Consider the following 9,728-nt stretch of genomic DNA (forward strand, 5'->3'; position numbering starts at 1 on the left):
CTGACACAATATGTAGACAGGCCAACAAGAGGTGAGGCTATACTGGATTTGGTTCTAGGTAATGAACCAGGCCAGGTGTTAGACTTGGAGGTAGGTGAGCACTTCGGGGGCAGTGACCACAACTCGGTGACTTTTACTCTAGTGATGGAGAGGGATAAGTGTGCACTGCAGGGCAACATTTATAGCTGGGGGCAGGGAAATTATGATGCGGTGAGGCATGACTTAGGATGCGTGGATTGGAAAAATAGACTTCAAGGGAAGAACACAAATGATATGTGGAGATTGTTCAAGGAACAGCTAATGGGTGTCCTTGATAAGTATGTACCAGTCAGGCAGGGAGTAAAGGGTCTTGTGAGGGAGCCGTGGTTTAATAAGGAATTGGAATCCCTTGTGAAAGGGAAGAGGGCGGCCTATGTAAAGATGAGGCGTGAAGGTTCAGTTGGGGCGATTGAGAGTTATAAGGTAGCCAGGAAGGATCTAAAGAGAGAGCTAAGACCAGCGAGAAGGGGACATGAAAAGTCCTTAGTTGGTAGGATTAGGGAAAACCCAAAGGCTTTCTATAGGTATGTCAGGAATAAAAGGATGACTAGGGTAGGTATCGGTCCAGTCAAGGATAGTAGTGGGAAGTTGTGTGTAGAGGCGGAGGAGATTGGTGAGACACTAAATCAATACTTTTCGTCAGTATTGACTCAGGAACAGGACACTGTTGCTGATGTGAATAATGAGTCACAAGTGATTAGAATGGATGGCCTTGAGGTACGTAGGGAAGAGGTCTGGGGAATACTGGAAAGGATGAAAATAGATAAGTCCCCTGTGCCTGATGGCATTTATCCTAGGATCCTCTGGGAAGCTAGGGAGGAGATAGCGGAGCCATTGGCCTTGATTTTTATGTCGTCGTTGTCTACGGGAATAGTGCCAGAAGACTGGAGGATAGCGAATGTGGTCCCCTTGTTCAAGAAGGGGAGCAGGGATAGCCCGAGTAACTATTGGCCAGTGAGTCTCACTTCTGTTGTGGGCAAAGTCTTAGAGAGAATTGTAAGGGATAGGATTGATGAACATCTGGATAAGAATAATGTGATCAAGGATAGTCAGCATGGTTTTGTGAAGGGCAGGTCGTGCCTCACAAACCTTATTGAATTCTTTGAGAAGGTGACCAAGGAAGTGGACGAGGGTAAAGCAGTAGATGTGGTGTATATGGATTTTAGCAAGGCGTTCGATAAGGTACCCCATGGCAGGCTAATGCAAAAACTACAGAGGTATGGCATTGAGGGTGCATTAGAGGTTTGGATTAGGAATTGGCTGGCTGTAAGGAGACAGAGGGTAGTAGTTGATGGTATAAGTTCATCTTGGAGCGCAGTTACTAGCGGTGTTCCACAAGGATCTGTTTTGGGACCATTGATGTTTGTCATTTTTATAAATGACCTGGAGGAGGGGCTTGAAGGCTGGGTGAGCAAGTTTGCGGATGACACGAAAGTCGGTGGAGTTGTGGACAGCGAAGAAGGATGTGGCAGGTTACAGCGCGATATAGATAAGTTGCAGAGCTGGGCAGTAAGGTGGCAAATGGAATTCAATGTAGCTAAGTGTGAAGTCATTCTCTTTGGTAGGAGTAACAAGAAGATGGATTACTGGGCTAATGGTAGACTACTTGGTAGTGTGGATGAGCAGATGGATCTTGGTGTCCATGTACACAGATCTTTGAAAGTTGCCACCCAGGTAAATAGAGCTGTGAAGAAGGCATATGGTGTACTGGGCTTTATTGGTAGAGGAATTGAGTTCCGGAGTCCTGAGGTCATGTTGCAGTTGTATAAGACTCTGGTGCGGCCTCATCTGGAGTATTGTGTGCAGTTTTGGTCGCCATACTATAGGAAGGATGTGGAGGCATTGGAACGAGTACAGAGGAGGTTTACCAGGATGTTGCCTGGCATGGTAGGAAGATCGTATGAGGAAAGGGTGAGGCACTTGGGACTTTTCTCATTGGTGAAAAGAAGGTTTAGGGGAGATTTGATAGAGGTGTACAAGATGATTAGGGGTTTCGATAGGGTTGACAGTGAGAACCTTTTTCCGCGTATGGAGTCAGCTGTTACTAGGGGACACAGCTTTAAATTAAGGAGTGGTAGGTATAGGACAGATGTTAGGGGTAGATTTTTTACTCAGCGGGTTGTGAGTTCATGGAATGCTCAGCCAGTAGCAGTGGTGGACTCTCCCTCTTTATGGTCATTTAAGCGGGCATTGGACAAGCATATGGAGGTTATTGGGCTAGTGTAGGTTAGGTAGGTTTCGGTCGGCGCAACATCGAGGGCCGAAGGGCCTGTACTGCGCTGTATTTTTCTATGTTCTATGTTCTATGTTCTATGTCCATTGCTGTAAAATGTTGAGATGACTTGAAATCCCAAAAAACACTGTATTACTGCAAGTTATTGCTTACTTTTCTGATAATAACCAAATAAAATTACAAGATAATGATGGATGAGATAGGCCATTCAGCCCATCATACTTCATTTGCCCCAAAACACTCATACGTTTCCCAGTTGTACCATCCAATAATTCTTAAATGATGGCAGGGATTCAGCTTCTATTCTCTTTCTCTCTCCAACTGTCCAGTCTGTATGTTACTTGCCTTTTGTGTGACAAAAATATTCCTGAAATTAGTTGCCTATTTTCATTTATATGCTTAACCTTGTTAACCACAAGTCCTAATCTTGTAATATATTAGAAACTTAATTTTCACGATTATTAATACCACCTTCAGATGCATCATTTCAAGGCTAAGGAGCCCAAATATTCAAATATCAGATCCACTAAGTCTCCTAGGTGTTATTTAAAGTTCACCACCATTCATGGAGTGTACTTTCTTTGCATCCATGTGACAGAAATAACAAGATGTAATCACTTCGTGATGTACTCCAGGTTAACAACTCGCAGTTTTATTTCACGCAAAGGAAGTGAAGTCTAAGTGCACAGTTTCTTTAAATATCAAATGTCATTAAAAATAGTGTTGCTCTTTTTAACTGAACAAATTATACATATGTAACATTAACTTAATTTTATCTACTACAAGAAATGTCACTTTATTCTAGTCCAGCTCCATTCCAATAGTATTAACAGGATAGCCAATGTAAATCTCTGAACAGCCCCATTAATTTCAATGGCAGTTTCACTTCATAACATGGGAAGCAACCAGAAGCACTCAAATCAAAAATTACTATTATTTATTGGCTACAGCCACTGAGATAACTCCACAGAGGCTGATATTCCATCACCATGTCATCCTTTATTTACACGTGGAAAGCCCTTGATGCTGATCAAGCTCACTCAGAGCCAGCTCTCAGAATGACAGGAGTGTCTGACATTCCTGTTTAAATCTGTCAGCCAGGACTCCTTAATTGGATCACATTAACAGGCCCCAATCAGGGAACTTATATTCTATGTGGTCCACCTGGCTGACCACATTACAATCACTATATCCCTCTGCCTCTGAGTCTAAGGACATAGGCTGGTTCTTTTTTTCCTAGCACCTCCCAGGGTGTTTTAGCACCAAATCAGGTTCCTCTGATTCTGTCTTGATCCAAGCACACAGTAGCTCGCTTCTTGCACCCAGATCATCTTGGAAGAAAATCATTCCCTTCTCCAGAAAGAAAAGGCATTGAGGTGGCAACATCTGCTGTGTCCATCTCAGATTCTGAGGTATCTTCATGTTTGATGAAGAAAGAGAACCTGTGGGTTCCAGCAGCCTTTCTGGCTCTTCTGAGGAGCCAGGCAAGTTTTGCTCTTACACCATTTGCAAGTTTGCAGCTTTCATATGGTCCTCATTCTTGTTCAGGACAGTCACACCTACCTAAACTTTATATGTCACTGGATCTGACCTCACATTGACTATGCCTCTTCCCCATGCAGCCATTCCCTTTCTTTCTACATCAAACTTTGTCCTCTTGCTTATTGGAGTCTTGTGCCCAGCATTGGCATTTCTGATGCTGTTTCACCCTCCCCTCCATCAGGTCCGTGAAGAAGAGATTTAATCTGGTGCGGAGTCTTCTTCCAATTAGCATCTTTGTTGGAGCTATCCCTGTAGTTGTATTAGAGGCGGTCCTCTAATCAAATAGGAACCAGGTCTGTTTGGTATCTACTGAAGCTATAGGCTGTTTCTTTAAGCCTGCCATCAAAGTTTGGACTGCTCTTTCAGCCAGGCCATTGGATGATGGATAGTATGGAGCTGTCCTTAAATGTCGAATGCTATTTGACTAGAAAATTCTCAAGGCCCCTCCTGCTAAATGATAGCCTGTTATTTATGACCAACATTTCCATGGGTCCGTGTATTTTAAATGATGAGCACAATTTTTCCATTGTCATCTTCATGTTTGACGAATAAACTCTATGCACGTCCAGCTGCTTTGAATGGGCGTGCACTATGACTAAAAACATTGAGCCCATGAAAGGGCCGGCATGGTCAACATGTAATCAAGTCCAGGGTTTACTGGCCATTCCTACAAATGTGGGGAAGCAGTTGGCAGCAAATGTTCTCCTTGTTTGCACTCTGGGCACTACCCCCACCAACACGGCTATGGCTGCATCCAATCCTGGCCACCAGACATAGGTTATCACCAAAATCTTCATTTTGGAAACCCTTATTTGACCCTGGTGGAGTTCAGCCAATATCTGGTGGCAAGCTTTGCTTGGGACAATCACTCTTGCTCCCCATAATAATATGCTGTCCTCTATTGCGATCTGGACTCTCCAGATCCAAACAGGTTTAGTTCTGGTTGTGACGGCCCTTTGGTTTCCCATCACCACCAGCTGTTTCAGTTTTGCCAGGACCAGATCTTTCTGCCTCCTAAGTCTGATATTGTCAGCTGTGACTGGAAATGTGTCCAGAAAATTTAAAACCATTGCGGACTCTTCCACTGGCTGTACCATTAGTGGTGTATTTGCCAGTGGGAGGCTGTTCAATGCATCTGCATTTGCTACATGGCCTCCTGGACAATGCACAATTGGGCATTCCTCTCCATTGGGACACCCTGAGCTAATGTTATTTCTATGCCTTACGGGGAGGCATCGCATGTCAGTACCAGGTCTCACTTGGGATCATAGTGTGGTAACTCCTTGAAGGATGATGGCTGTTTCTTCACTTCCCCAAAAGCTATAGCTTGGCTACATGATCATTCTAAGGCTGACCCTTTTTTAAGCATTAGTACAGAAGTATAAAGATGGAGGCCAAGTTATGTATGAACATTCCAAAACAATTCACCAGCCCAAGGAAAGATCTAAGCAACAATACCTCTGATCATCCTCACTCTGTAGCCCAAGTAGGTCACTTGGAGTACCTGAAAGGCACATTTTTCCCATCTAAGGTGTACACCCGCCTGGGAGAAACATCTAAGGACTATGTTCAAGTTCACTAAGTGTTTTTTATTGGTTTTCCCTGTTATTAGCACATCATCTAGATAAATGGCAACCTAGGTAGACCTTGTAAAGTATTCTCCATCATCCACTGAAAAATTGCATAGGTTGACCATACCCCAAATGGCAGTAAATTGGTTCCCTATGGGTATTAATTATAACATACTTCTGGGAATCCTCATCTAACCACAATTACAAGAACACATGGTTCATGTCCAGCTTCATGAAGGTCAGCGTCCCCTGCCAGCTTTGCATATAAATCCACGTTGCGAAGGATTCGGCATTTATCCAGCTGCAAAAAATGGTTTACCATTTGTTTAAAAGCCCCACAAAGACAAACTGACCCAACGGGGCTTCTCAATTGGTACGACCAATGCTGCCCATTCTGCAAACTGGTTTGATGATTCCTTCGCTTTCTAGCCTTTTGATTCCTGTCTCTACTTTTGCCCATAAGGCAAATGGCACCGGTCAGGCCTTGCAGAATCGTGGAATTATTTTCAAGTAAACATGTAAGGTGGCCTTGGCTCCTTTGATGGCCCCTAGACTTTCCTGAAATTCTTCCAGGTATTTAATTAGGACTTCACTCAGCCGTTTTCTAACTGAAAAATGTTGAGTCAAACTAGATGAATCTTTCCCAACCAATTTTGTCCCATCAGGTTTAGGGAGAGCTTTTTACTACAATCAGTGGTAACTGAACCAGCTGCTTCTCATATGAAAATCTGAAAGAACTGCTGATGCTGGAAATCATAAACATAAACAGGAATTGCTGGAAAAGCTCAGCAGATCTGGCAGCATCAGTGGAGAGAAATCAGAGTTAATGTTTTGGGTCGAATGACCTTTCCACAGAATTCAGCGTAGCACCAGTAAACCAAGGAAACCATCATTGCTGGCATTTCCAGGATAGGGGTACACACTGCAGACTGACTGGAAGTTCCTTGTTTTCAGCATTTTTAAGTGGTGTTCAGCTGGCATTTAAAGATGGTAACTGAACCTTCAAGACTGGAAGGTGACAACACCACTGAGAGTGATGAGACAAGTGGCTCATGCATCACCACACTGACATGGAGAATGAGCTGATATTCACATAATCATGAGGTAATTTGCCTTGGGGGGTGTGATGGGCATCCAACATGCCACACTCTAACTTTCAAGGTGGGAAGTTATGCCCAGAGTTTTTACAAGAAGAAGAATAAAGACATTAGTTAGGAGGCCAAATGACAGTGATCACTAACACTGTACTAAGTGGAAAAGCATGACGTAATTGAGCTATTACACCTTATTAACTTTGCTTTTCAGGGCAAAATATAAGCAGATGTTCATTTACATATAGATAATTACAAAATAATTGGGGGCTCTATTTATGTTAAATGGAAACATAGGAGTAGAGTAGGCCATCCAGCCCATTGAACCTGTACTGCTATTCAACACGATCATGGCTGATTGAATACTTCAATGCCTTTTACCCACACTATCTCCATAACCCTTTATGCCATTGGTAATCAAAGGTTTATCAACCTCTTCTTTAAATATACTTAAAGGCCAGCTGCCGCAGCCCCCTGGGAGAGAGAATTCCAAAGATTCACAGCCTCCTGAGTAAAAGAAAATCTCCTCATCTCAGTCCAAAAGTATCCCCTCATTTTTAAATTGTGTCCCCTTGTTCTAAACTCTCCAACCAGGGAAAGATCTTATCTGCATCTCCTCTATCTATCCCTTTACATATTTTGTAAGTTTCAATGAGATTACCTCTCATTCTTCGAAACTCGAGAGAATACAGGCCCACTTTGCCTGTTCTCATGAAGGGGACTGTGTGAATTTTGAAACCCAATGTACATTTTCAATGTCACTGTATAAACTGTTGTAGAAACTGAAAGCACACTTTGATGCTGCAATGTAATATGCTCTCAGGGGTTGGGCTGTGACAGCAATTTCAGATCTCACCGGAGGCCTCAGCACAAAGTAAAAAAGGTGCTTCATCACAGAGAGGGAGGAAGGAATAAAAGTCGGCAGATGAGAGCATATAACTAAAGAATCAAATACATCTAATTAGCAGAAGGCACTATGGTTTGCCTGTATTTGGCGCAGATTAGTAAGTAGTGCAAGTGTTAGAGGTAGTTGCTTAATTTGGTTCGCAAGATGAAAAACTAAGGTAGAAAGAAATCCATTAGTCATTTGCTGTCATGGAGAAACAGGCAGTAATGTATGTAAATGATATTGAACATAACCATCTTCCACTTGGGGTGTAATTTACTATCAATTTACAAATTCTTTTTCACTAGCATATATTGAATTCCAAAGTAAAGAATATTGCGCTGTTTTCAAAAAAATGCATTCAATAGTGATAAGTTACTTCATGAAAACTTTTGTCACAAATTCTAAGACATCAAACAGTAATAAATCATCACAGGATAATTAAATATGCTTTTTAATTTGTGTACGAGGAGCTCTAAGCAGATGTGACTACTTACGGTTTTTACTGGAACCTTCTTTTTGCGAAGTCTATTCTTCCTGTGTTGGTTGACACTGATGGACTTTTACTTGTTTTACAGCTGAAGCAGTAAACCTTTCTATGTTATAAATGTTAATGATTAACAAATCACAACTGACAGAAGGTGCTCGCAATAGTACAAACACTTCCTTCACGTGTCAGAAAGAAGAAGAAAGATTATCTGGTAAGAAATTGAGTACTTGCTAGTAAACCATGAGGCAAGGTTTGAAGTCTATCAACATAAATATTAACATATGCATAGCAAAGCATTGATGCAGCATACTTCATATTATTTAATTTCTTGCATTTTTCCGATGTATATCAACAATGGCCAGATTTGCATATACTGGGACCTTATTCTCCAGGTAATCAAGCAGATGTTTATGTAACAGAGAGATTATGCTGTGGTTTCTGCCACTATGAACATTGTTGCTTGCTTTCATTAGCTGCGACCAGAGAATTAAAGGAGCAAAGAAGTCTTTGTTACAATTTTATAAAGTATTGGTTAGGCCACAGATGGAATATTGTGTGCAATTTTAGTTGCCACACTATCTGAAGGACATTACTGCACTGAAGAGGATGCAAAGGAGATTCGCCAGGGTGTTTCCTCAGTTATAAGGAGTAACTACAGAGGCTGGGTTTGTTTTCCTTGGAGCAGAGGAGGCGGTGAGGGGGTGGGGGGGACGCGGAGGATGGATCTGATTGAGGTATAGGAAATTATTAGAGGCATAGACAGAGTAGATTGTCTTTCCCCAAAGCAGACATGTCCAAGATCAGAGGACGTTAAGGTGAAGAGTAAGTGTTTTAAGATCTGAAAAAAAAATGTTCAACCAGAAAGGTGGTAGAAATATGGAACAAGCAGCCTGAGTGGATGATGGAGATAGGTATTTTCACATTTTAGAAACATCGGAATGAGTACTTAAAATGCCAGACCATAGTAGACTACAGACAAAGTGCAGGTAAATGGAATTAGTGTAGTTTGGTGATCGTTGGTCAGCCTAGACATGATGGCCAAAGGGCCCGTTTCTATGCTGTATGACATTATAAAAAGCAACCCATTTGATTGGCACCACATCCAGAAACATTCAGCCTCTCCATCACCGATGCTCAGTAACAACAGCGTGTACCATCTACAAGATGAACAGCAGAAATTCACCCAGGCTTCTTAAATGATGCCTTCAAAACTCAAGCCCACTACCATCCAGAAGGTCAAGGGCAGCCAATATATGGGAACACCACCATTTGCAAATTCCTCTCTAAGTCACACACCATCCTGACTTGGAAATGCATCAATACCCCTTTACTGTCACTGAGTCAAAATCCCATAATTTACTCCCTAATAATAAAGTGCGTGTACCTATGCCTGCCCTTGCTTCCAGTCACACCCTCATTTCCCTGACCACTAACCAAACCAGAATACCCTATCCTAAGGAATGCAAATGCCTTGTGGAAAAAGATGTCAATGAAACTTTTCCTCTTGCAGTGTCTGTCGCTCCACCTTCAGTTCAATAACTCCATGCTGAAGTTCCTGCAGCTTCACGCACTTACTGCAATGTTTAGTCCCAGAATACTCCAGCATCCAAACACACCTACCTTTTGAAATTCAAGATTTATTCTGGCTGTCCCAAATTGCCACCAAAGTAAAATACTTTTTATATGTTGAGAAAACAATCAATGTCACTCAACCACATAAGGTGTTTATGACAAATCTGAATTTGGAACAGTTGGTATTTACAATGCATTTAGACAGTTCAGAATTAACAACGTTTATGCGGTTCTACTTCTACGAACGAACTTAACATCTACAGTCAGGAATCTTTCAATTTAAGATTATGTGTGTGAACATTCA

At 42.0% G+C, this 9,728-nt stretch overlaps 1 protein-coding gene across 1 annotated transcript in view; it reads right to left on the reverse strand.

Annotated features, from left to right (window-relative positions):
• cdhr2 (cadherin related family member 2) overlaps positions 1-7,908 on the reverse strand; it is a 132,627-nt gene extending 124,719 nt beyond the window's left edge. Inside the window, exon 1 of the mRNA XM_072590895.1 lies at positions 7,860-7,908. The gene's annotated coding sequence lies outside the window, so the exon portion shown is untranslated. The remainder of the gene's footprint in view (positions 1-7,859) is intronic.
• Positions 7,909-9,728: the final 1,820 nt, after the last annotated feature.

This window comes from Chiloscyllium punctatum, chromosome 20, assembly GCF_047496795.1.
Source record: "Chiloscyllium punctatum isolate Juve2018m chromosome 20, sChiPun1.3, whole genome shotgun sequence".
Lineage (NCBI taxonomy): Eukaryota > Metazoa > Chordata > Chondrichthyes > Orectolobiformes > Hemiscylliidae > Chiloscyllium > Chiloscyllium punctatum.